The following is an 11,127-nucleotide window of genomic DNA, read 5'->3' on the forward strand; positions in this document are numbered from 1 at the left end:
ATGTCGTTGGTGCCAATGTTGGACCACGCTTCGGGCTGCTCCCCCTCCCCCTTAAGGACCCGGAAAACACGATCAGAGACATCACGTACCCTTGCACCTGGGAGGCAAAATACCAAACGTGAGTCTCTCTCGCCACCACAAAACCGCCTATCTGTGCCCCGAACTATCGAGTCCCCAATTACTATTGCTCTGCTCTTCTCCACCCTTCCCTTCTGAGCAAAGGGGACAGGCTCCGTGCCATAGGCCTGAGCCCCGTTACTTACCCCTGGTAAGTCATCCCCCCCACAAGTATCCAAAACGGTATACTTGTTCTTGAGGGGAACGGCCGCAGGGGGTCCCTGCACTAGCTGCTTCCTCCCAGTCCCCCTCACTGTCACCCATCTGTCTGTAATCTTTGGAGTTATTACTTCCCTAAAACTCCGATCTATGACCCCCTCTGCCTCCCAAATGATCCTAAGTTCATCCAACTCCAGCTCCAGTTCCCGAACACGGTCTTGGAGGAGCTGGAGATTGGTGCACTTCCTGCAAGTGTAATCAGCAGGGACGTCCATGGCATCCCTCACCTCAAACATGTTGCAAGAGGAACATTGCACTGCCTTCACTGCCATCCCTCTAAAAGTAACCTTTTATATATATAAAAAAAACTGGGTCTAAAGAATAGAACAAACAAAATGCAGCACTTACCTACTTACCACAACGCGTCTTATTATTAGGTTAGAGGAGGAGGGCGGGTGGGAGACACTACCTCTGTAGTGCCTCGGGTTCTTCTCCTGGGCGCTTTTAAAGGGAAAAAAAACCTACCCGGCTGCCCCTCCGGTCTTCGTCACTTCCCCCTGCTGCTCCCGCTCTTTCTGTGAAGAGAGAAAAAAACACCGCTGCCTGCTACCGGTAAGTAATTTTAAAACAAACTGTCTTACCTTAGCTGCTGCTCGCACTCAAAGTAACCGTTGGCGTCGAAGGGTGAGTATTTATACTCACTGCTTTCCTTCCCGGCTGCCCTTCCGGTACTCGTCACTTCCCCCTGCTGCTCCCGCTCTTTCTGTAAAGAGAGAAAAAAACACCGCTGCCCGCTACCGGTAAGTGAATTTTAAAACAAACTGTCTTACCTTAGCTGCTGCTCCCACTCGTTTGTCTGTCCAACTGTCCTTCTCTCTCTTAGGGCTCTATCTCCACCTATCATTTAGTCCTTACTCCCTCCCCTACCCCATCTTCCACATAATAGTTACCTACTTCCTTGCCACCGTCACCTCTGAAGAATGGTCACTTGACCCAAAACATTAAGTCTGATTTCTCTCCAGAGATGCTGCCTGACCTACTGAGCTATTCCAGCAATTTCTTTTCTTGTTTCTGATTTCCAGCAACCACAGATTTTTCAGTTTTTAATCCATATTTTTCCAAATTTGAATAAATTGTGTCCTTAAGGATCTTCTTCAATAATTATCCAACCCACTGATGTAAGGGTCACTGGCCTATAATTTCTTGGATTATGCTTGTAGTTCGTGTTAAACAAAGGAACAACATTGGCTAGCCTTCAGTCCTCTGGGACCTCTCCTGTGACTAAATAGGATACAAAGATTTTGTACATGACCCCCGCAATATCCTCCCTTGCCTCCCTCAGTATTCTGGGATACATCCCATCAGGTCCTGGGGACTTCATGCCTGTCAAAACACACAGCTCCTCCTTTTTCGTATTGACATGCCCTAGAACATCAACATACTCCTTTCTAGATTCACCATCAACCCTGTTATTCTCCTTTGTGAATACTGATGCAAAGTATTCATTAAGGACCTCACCCATGTCCTCCAGCTCCTCACATCAATTTCCTCCTTTGCCCTTGAATAGACCTACCCTCTCAGTAGCTATCCTCTTGCTCCTTACATACAGATAAAAAGCCTTGGGAGTTTTCTTAATCCTGTTTGCCAAAGGCCTTTCATGGTCCCATTTAGCCTTCATAAATTCTCATTTCTTTATATTCCTCAAGAGGTCCGCCTTTAGTTTCCTGAACCGAACATATGCTTCCTTTACCTTTGACATTAAGCTCACAATTTCTCTTGATGTCCGAGATTCCTGAATCTTGCCATCCTTATCCTTCACCTTTTCAGGAATATGCTGATCCTGAACTCTAATCAACTGGCCTTTTAAAAGATTCCCACATGTCAGATGTGGATTTACAAACAGCCATCCCCAGCCATCCTGCCTAATATTGTCATAGTTAGCCTTTCCCCAATTTCATCCTTTCACCCAAGGATCAGTCTTACCCTCATCCATAAGTAACTTGAAACTTATGGAATTATGTTGACTGTTTCCAAAATGCTCCATCACTGAAACATGTATCGTCTAACCGGACTCATACCCCAATACCAGGTCTAAGATGGCCCTTTCCTTAGGTGATTTACATATTGTTTCAAGAAACCCTCTTGGTTGCAGCTAAAAACATCCAAGCTCCATCCAAGCCCCTGGTGCTAAGGAAGTCTCACTCAATATCTGGAAAATTAAAATCACCCACCATATCAACCCTTTTGTTGTCACATTTCTCCATAATCTGTCCACATTTCTGTTCCTTTATCATCCACTAGCTGTTGGGGGGGCTCCCATAATCCACCTCCACCAAAATGATTGCACCCTTCCTATTCCTGAGCTCTACCGAAATGGCCTAACTGCATGAGCCACCCCGGCCCCCCACACAAACGTATCATCCCACAGTATAGATGTGATATTCTTTCTTATCAATAACGTAACTCCTCCTGCTCTTTTAAATCCCTATTTCTCTAGCCTGAAACATCCCAATCTTGGAACTTTCTGCTGCCAGTCATAGAGTCATACTGATGTACAGCACGGAAACAGACCCTTTGGTCCAACTCGTCCATGTCGACCAGATATCCCAACCCAATCTTGTCCCACCTGCCAGCATCCGGCCCATATCCATTGTAACCCTTCTTATCCATATCCCTATCCAGATGCTTTTTAAATGTTGCAATTGTACCAGCCTCCACCATTTCCTCTGGCAGCTCATTCCATACACGTACCACCCTCTGTGTGAAAAAGTTGCCCCTGAGGTCTCTTTTATATCTATACCCCCTCACCCTAAACCTATGCCCTCTAGTTCTGGACTCCCCCACCCCAGGGAAAAGACTTTGTCTATTTATCCTATCCATGCCCCTCATAATTTTGTAAACCTCTATAAGGTCACACCTCAGCCTCCGACGCTCCAGGGAAAACAGTCCCAGCCTATTCATCTTCTCCCTATAGCTCAAATCCTCCAATCTTGGCAACAATCTTTTCCCTTCTCCCTCTCGCAGTCAAGTTTCTGTAATAGTTACAATATCATAGTTACATGAGGTAATCCAAGATCTAAGTTCATCTGCTTTACCTAACTTACTTCTCGCATTAAACTAAATTCATTTCACACCGTCAGTCCCGCCAGGTTCATTAAAAGGCAAATTCAGGTTTATTGCCTCCTTAGAAAGCTCAATTTCCATCACGTTGTGTTGTGGCAGAAAGCTTTCTGTCTATTTTTTACAATGCTCATAAAATCTGAAAGAAACGTCACGATGTTGGGATACTGCCTGTGTGGATGCATTTCTGATTTTTCACTGTGTTGCTGACACCTGCCCTACCCTTTCAGGATTTGTAAAACTCCAATGAACACTTATAGATATCACTTTAGTTACCCTCTAAAATGTGTACAGTGTCAACTTCTGTGTTGGTGGCTATTAGCAAGACAGGAGAAAGTGAGGTCTGCAGATGCTGGAGATCAAAGTTGAAACTTTATTGCTGGAACAGCACAGCAGGTCAGGCAGCATCCAGGGAACAGGAGATTCGACGTTTCGGGCACAGGCCCTTCCTGAAGAAGGGCCTGTGCCCGAAACGTCGAATCTCCTGTTCCCTGGATGTTGCCTGACCTGCTGTGCTGTTCCAGCAATAAAGTTTCAACTATTAGCAAGACAGAACAAGAGCAAGTATTCTTCACCATATTCTGGTCCTCCTCTTCCACTTGTTGTTCCTGCAACACTGCCTGGCCACAACTCCTGTAATTGCACCTGATAAGAGAAAGGCAGTCACTCAGGCTGACATTGAGGGAAGAGCAGGAAAGCAAGAAATCCTTGCATGCATTATCTGAATATCAGAACTAAATGTAGCATGAGATGAGAGTGGGATGTGAGAAGAGATGTTGTGTGAGAGTTCCTTCAAATCTGAAGTGACCCAGCATGGATGAAGATATCCAGCTTTTTGATTTTGGTTATTAATTCAGGGGATGTCAGCTTTGCTTGGCTGAGACAGCAGTTGTTGTCTATCTTTAGTTCCCCTTGTGAAGGTGGTGGTGAACTGCCTTCTTGACTGGCAGCGGTATTTTCATTATCGCCTTGCCCTTGCTTTTGAAACAGTTGCTACCAAAGATTGGGCTCAGCCATACGTCACACGATCAGAGTGCCTTCACATTTCTGCTCTTTCTGTTTGGATTTACTGGGAAACCATTCATCCAGTACAGTAACTCCTCTTCAAGAAAAAAAAAGTCAACATTAAAAAAAAATTGCCTTCCTCAACCATTGCAGTCCACTTGGTGTAGGTATCCCGCATTACCGATAGGCAGTGAGTTCAAGGATTTTGACTCAGAGACACAGAAGGAATGGTGATCTATCTCCATAACAAGATGGTGTGTGACTAGGAGGGGAACATGAAGGTGGTCTGCTGCTCTTGTCCTTCTTGTTAGCAGTGGTTGTGAAATTGGAAGGTGCTGGTGGTAAATATCTGCATTGCATCTGTAGGTCACAGAATCCCAGCAGTGGTACAGCACAGAAGGACGCTCTTTGATACAGTCTCTTCAAATGAACATCACTACTTGTGCCAATCTCCTAGTGTCCCCATAACCTTGTGCATTATTTCTAGCCAATTAGTCTTCCAATCACATTGAAATACAGAAGAACCTCGATTGTCCGGCATTCAATTATCTGACTATCAGATTATCCGGCAAGATCACAAGTTCCCGATGCTTGGCTAAACTGTGTCATCTGGCATTCAGTTATCCAGAATTCAATTAACCAAATGAAATATTCCCCGGCTGTGTCCTTCAGACAATAAAGTTTCCTCTGTATCTCCACCATGCACACAGGCAGTGCATTCCATTCCCTAACTACTCGCTGTGTGAAAGAATATTTTCTCACTTTGAATTTTCTTCTTTTGTGGATCACTTTAAATTTGTGCCCTTTAGTTCTTGATCCTTTTATGAGCGGGAACTGCCACTCTTTTCGTCATAATTTGGGAAGTCTCTGACAGAACTCTTCTTAGCCTTATTGTCTGTCCAAGCAATATCACCTTCTTCAATCTATTCTCAGAACTGATGTTTGTCATTTGTGCAACCATCCTTGTAAATCACTTTTGCACTCTCTCTAACATGTTCACATCCTTCCTATAATGTGGTACATAGAACCAATCACAGAGAGTACAATGAGATAAATGAGACGGAACAGTTTCCAGCAGAACATAGACCCAAGCTTTCCAGGGAAATAAATAATCCAGATCAAGCACTTTGGCATGCAAACATTTGTGTCAATGGGCAGCTCATGAATGTTAGTTAGACATCAGAGTCGATGACTTGAAACTTGGAAGAATTGTAATCTGTGAGGAGGACAAAACAGAACTCCAAAAGTACATTGAAAAATTGGTGGAGTGGGCAGAAAAATGGCAGTTGAGATTCAATGCAGAGAAGTGTGAGGTGATGAACTTTGGTAGGAAGAACATTGAAAGACAATGTAAAATACAGGCAATTCAAAAGGTGAGTGCAGGAGCAGAGATACTTGCATAAATCATTGAAGGTGGCAGGACAGGTGGAGAGAGCAGTTAATTGAGTATGTAGTGTGCTTAGCTTTATTAATAGAGGCACAGAGTACAAGAGCAAACTGGTGATGTTAAACTTGTACATGACACTCACTAGACCTCAGTTGGAGTAATGTATTCAGTTCTGGGCGCCACATTAAAGGAAGGATATGAACACACTAGAGACATTGAAAAGTGACTGACAAGAATGATTTCTGGGTTGAGAAAGTTCAGTTATAAGGATAGGTTGAAGAAGTTGGGGCTGCTCTCCTTGGAGAGAATTGATAGTCATTTGCAAAACTGTGAGTGGGCTGGCTGCAGTGAGCAATTAGGGTATGGAATGCATTGCCTGGAAATATGGTGGAGGCAAGTTTAATTGATGCATTCGAGACGGAATTGCTTAATGTTTTTGAATTTTCAGTGTAGGCAGAGTTAATTAGGTTGGAACAGTAAAGATGCACCCCACTGGGCATAAATAACACAGTGTAGGCTGGGTTAATTAGAGTGGAGCAGTAAAATGAGATGAAAAGTAGAAAAAAATGTAGAGAACCGTCTTTCGATAATTTAATTGCGAGATTAGAGCCTGTTATATCTCAGATTACTCCATTTGGTAATAATGAGTATCAAATAAACAGTGTTTGAAATTGAGTCGAGAGTGTGGTGCTGGAGAAGCACAGCAGGTCAGGCAGATCTGAGTAGTAGGAGAATTGACTTTTCGGACAAAAGCCCTTCATCAGGCCAATAGATTCCTGATGAAGGGTTTTTGCCCAAAACATCGATTCTCCTGCTCCTCGGATGCTACCTGACCTGCTGTGCTTCTCCAGCACCACATTCTTGACTCTAATCTCCTGCATCTGCAGTACTTACTTTCGCCTAGCATTTAGAATAGGCCTAAGCCTGAACTCAGTTCTTGACCTTCTTTCTCCTTAACCAACCTGTCTTGAACCCAAACTCTTGGAGGTGTGCATAAAACCACATGACAAAAGAATAGGCTCAAGGAATGATCATATGTAAAATAATATTTGAGGTAGATCAGAAGGCATTTCAGAATGTCAGAAACAATTGGCTAATTTTACTGGAAGGGGAAATGTTAGGACTTCTCTATGGATGACCATCCTCATCTGTACAATCAATGACAATTATCTTGAGAAGGCAAATTTTATAATGTTACATTTTAACAGGTTATCCTCTCCAATTTTAGAATGTTTTAGAAACATTTCTGTGTCCATGAATGGAAGCTGAAATGCACCTCATCTCATTTAAATTAATATTGACATTTTACCATTATAGAAATATATTTTGCTACAACATTAGATAGAGGTGATACGCTTGATTAACGTAGGATTTAAAAAAAGCTCAATTTTGTAATGACTTGAATAGTATCGAAGTGTGAAAACTATCTGTCATTCTGACAGGTGACAGAAGTGTTATAAATATTTAATCTACATTGCTCTTACCTTCAGAGTTTCTTTTGAACAACAGTGAAAATCAACATTCTTAAAGTTACGTGTGAAATATCATTCACGTTCCCTACTGGATACTGCAGTGAGTGTGATGATGGTAGTGAAGAGATGGGAAACTGGGTGAAAGTGATGAGTAACTTTTCACAGAAAGTAACTTCTCCTCTCTGTGCTCCAGTCATACAAGATCAAGTAAGTCATTGGTCGTATGAATGCTGAAACCTTATACTATTAGGAAGCATGCAACTGGATTACACAACTATAAGTTCTTCCTGGTGTTCACCTTGAGTATCATATTTTATCAATTAAGTTTTAGAGGATTACATCAAATTCACTTTACCTCTCTTTGGATTAATAACTAAGTTAAATGACTATCAATTACAGCTTCTGGAGTTCTTCATTTTTCTGAATGTCCATGTTACCATGTCTAGCTGCTTGGTCTGGTCTGTACTTAGTGTAAGGACCATACTTGTTGCAATTTCTTTTGGTGGTTCGAATTGGTGGCTGGAGGTTTTAGATGTCACTTTGTCCTGTGCCAGAATAATTGTGCAAATAATACCTGAATTTTTGCAACTTGGTACAAATTGCTTTTATTAAACTGTTCTTGCCATTTTCAGCATTTTGTGTTGTTTACTTCATCAACATTATTTAGTTTCTCATGACAAGCAGTTCAGAAATTTTATGGCAATGCTGTTTTGATCAAACATAACTTCAGTTCCATGTGTGTATTGTCCAATCAAAACACTGAAGCATTTTTTTCCATAACATTTAGCCATTGCAATTATCAATATTTGTTATGAAGGCAATTAAATGGGCTGCAGAACAGAATAAGGAACAAAATATTAATAAACAAAGAACACTTAACACTTGCATAAACACTTGGTTACATTTTGCAAAATTAACCAAGTATTAACATTCAGATGCATTAGATTAGATTCCCTACAGTGTGGAAACAGGCCCTTTGGCCCAACAAGTCCACACCAACCCTCCAAAGAGTAACCCACCCAGACCCATTTACCTCTGACTAATGTATTAGATGTCTATACTGCAATGGACTAGTTCCTTACCAGAAATGCTACATAAGGTTTTAGGGATGAATGAAGGAGTTCCAGGTGTGATTGAAAAATGTGAGAAGTCTGCTCAAGGCTGTTTAGCAAATGGTGAATGAATGGCATGCCAATTTCTCAAGTAGCCAATAACAATTTGAAGTAATTCAGTCGGATAAACTGTTGTCTAAATTCAGATTGTGGTCATTTATTTTATAAAAATGGTGAATCACAATGCTACAGAAATACAAGTTGCAGTCATAAGGGACCCAGATGGTTGAATTGATTGTTAGAATGCAAAAGGCTATGGAAGAATCTGCCAAAGAAAAGTAAGCTATGGGAGATGGGTGGGACAAACAAATTATAACTTGATAAACAGTAGCACAACATTTGACTGGCAGGCTACCAGTACATGAGTCCACTTTGATGAGTCATTCTCTCTCATATATGCGGTCTCTCAGACTTTTACAATTTTGATTTTTTGTTGCAATGGCAGTAGACCTGAGCGAGGTGGCTATTTGGATAAATATGGTAAGAATATTGGATTATAAGTAACACTTCTGGAATTTAGTGCAACTGGTGTGTTCAGTTGCTGGAGACTGCCTCAAGATAATAGGATAAATGTTGTACTGTTGTGTGCTGGGAGAAAGCCACACAATGGTCTGAAGAGTTGGGACAGCAAGCAACGCGTGTCTATTTCCTACTGGACTGCAACAATAATTCTATCACCTGCATTGAGTTCTATAAGTTACTGTAATAATTTGCATTCTTTTACCTCCTATATTTGGATTATCAGCAGGAGAAACTCAATTAATGCCATTTATGCTTTTAGTTGCAATCTTTATAGAAACGTCTTTAGATTCCACAAGAAAGATGTATCTCTGTGAGGAAGAAGGATTGGAGGATAGAGATAAACCAATCATGAATTGGTATCAAATTGAAAGAAAACACATGGTAAATATTAGTGATAAGCTAAAGGATTGGGACAGCAAAAGATGACTAAAATATTAATAGACAAAAATGAACTTTGAGGGTAAACTAGGAAGTAATATAAAAATGGACTGGAAGGCAGTAACCATCTCCAATAAGAAACAACGTAACCATCATCCCTACACAATCAACTGCATTACCATCAGTGGACCCCCATTACCAACATCCTGGGGGTTACCATTGACTAAAAACGTCAGTGTGGTCGGGGGGCAACAATAACCGCTCCTCAGGCCTGGGTATCCTGTTGCGGGGAGGCAACTTCACCATCTCCGAGGTTAAGGAGGTGGTGGGCAGGTGCCTTCTCGTCATGAATGTTACATACAGAAACGCTCCCGTGAGACTAATCAACATGTACGCCCCAGCGGGTAAGAGTGAACGGTTGGCCGTCCTGCAGCAGCTTCCACTGTTGCTGGCTACGTCCAGGCCAGTCATTCTGGCCGGAGACTTCAACTGTATCATTGATGCAGATGGACGATCCGGCAGGGGGGACAGTAAACTGGATGCCACGTCCAGAGCCCTGATGGAAACGGTCAAAGATGCCAAGCTGCACGACGTCTTCAGCACCCCTCCTGACAGAGCGCAGCGTAGATACACCTGGTCACGGGCAGACGGGTCTATCCGCTCAAGGATAGATTACCTGCTTGTGTCCCAAACACACTCGGTCAGAACCACCGACGTCAAGCCGGGGTTCTTCTCTGACCACTGCCTCCTGCTGGCTGACTGTCACCTACAGGATGAGCAGCGGGCTGGTAAGGGAACATGGAAGCTGAACACAAAGCTGTTGACCCCGGGAAACATTGAGGAGCTCAAGAGGAATTACGCAGGTTGGAGAACCGCGAAGCCCCTCTTTGAGTCCCCAGCGGACTGGTGGGAAACAGTAAAAGGGAACATCAAGAGGTTCTTCATCCTCAAAGGTGTTCAGGAGGTGAGATAGAGGCAGGGAAAACTGTACCAACTCCAGGAAAGTATGCAGAACCTGCTCCCGCTGCAGACGTTGGGGGTCGATGTCACAGAGGACCTCCAGGAAGTAAAGGGCCAGCAAGCCTTGTTCTTTGCCTTGGAGGCCTCCAAGATAATCTTCCGGTCCAGAGTCCGCTCCATGGAGCAGGACAAGATGTGCTCACGTTTCTTCTTCCAGAAGGTGCGCAAAGAGAGCTCCGTGCTCAGTAGCCTGAAGGAAGAAGATGGCTTGGTAATGTCATCTCAGGCTGACGTCATGAGGATCAGCAAATCCTTCTATGCCAGTCTGTATGATGTGAATCCAACTAACAGCGTGGCCTCCCAGTCGTTCCTGTCCTCTATCACGGAGGTCCTAGACAACGGAACACGAGAGAGGCTGGACCAGCCGCTATATCTGGACGAGCTGACCAAGGCCCTCGAGTCCTTCGAAAAGAATAAAACTCCCGGAAGCGACGGCTTACCAGTCGAGATCTATTCTGCTCTTTGGGACTTGATTGGCCAGGACCTGCTGGAGGTGTATGTCTGTATGCTTCAGGCAAGTACCATAAGTGAATCCATGAGGAAAGGCATCATCACCCTCATCTACAAGCAGAAGGGGGAGAGGGAGGAAATTAGAAATTGAAGACCAATCTCACTGTTAAACACAGACTACAAAATCTTGTCAAAGGTCATCGCCATACGGGTCAGGTCTGCTCTGGGGTCGGTAATTCACCCTGACCAAACCTGTGCTGTACCGGGCAGGAAGATCGCTGAGAGTCTCGCACTCCTCAGAGATACGATCGCCTACGTGCAGGACAGTGGGGGTGGACACCTGCCTCATCAGCCTGGACCAGGAGAAAGCCTTTGACAGGATATC

This window comes from Chiloscyllium plagiosum, chromosome 6, assembly GCF_004010195.1.
Source record: "Chiloscyllium plagiosum isolate BGI_BamShark_2017 chromosome 6, ASM401019v2, whole genome shotgun sequence".
In the NCBI taxonomy this organism is placed as follows: Eukaryota; Metazoa; Chordata; class Chondrichthyes; order Orectolobiformes; family Hemiscylliidae; genus Chiloscyllium; species Chiloscyllium plagiosum.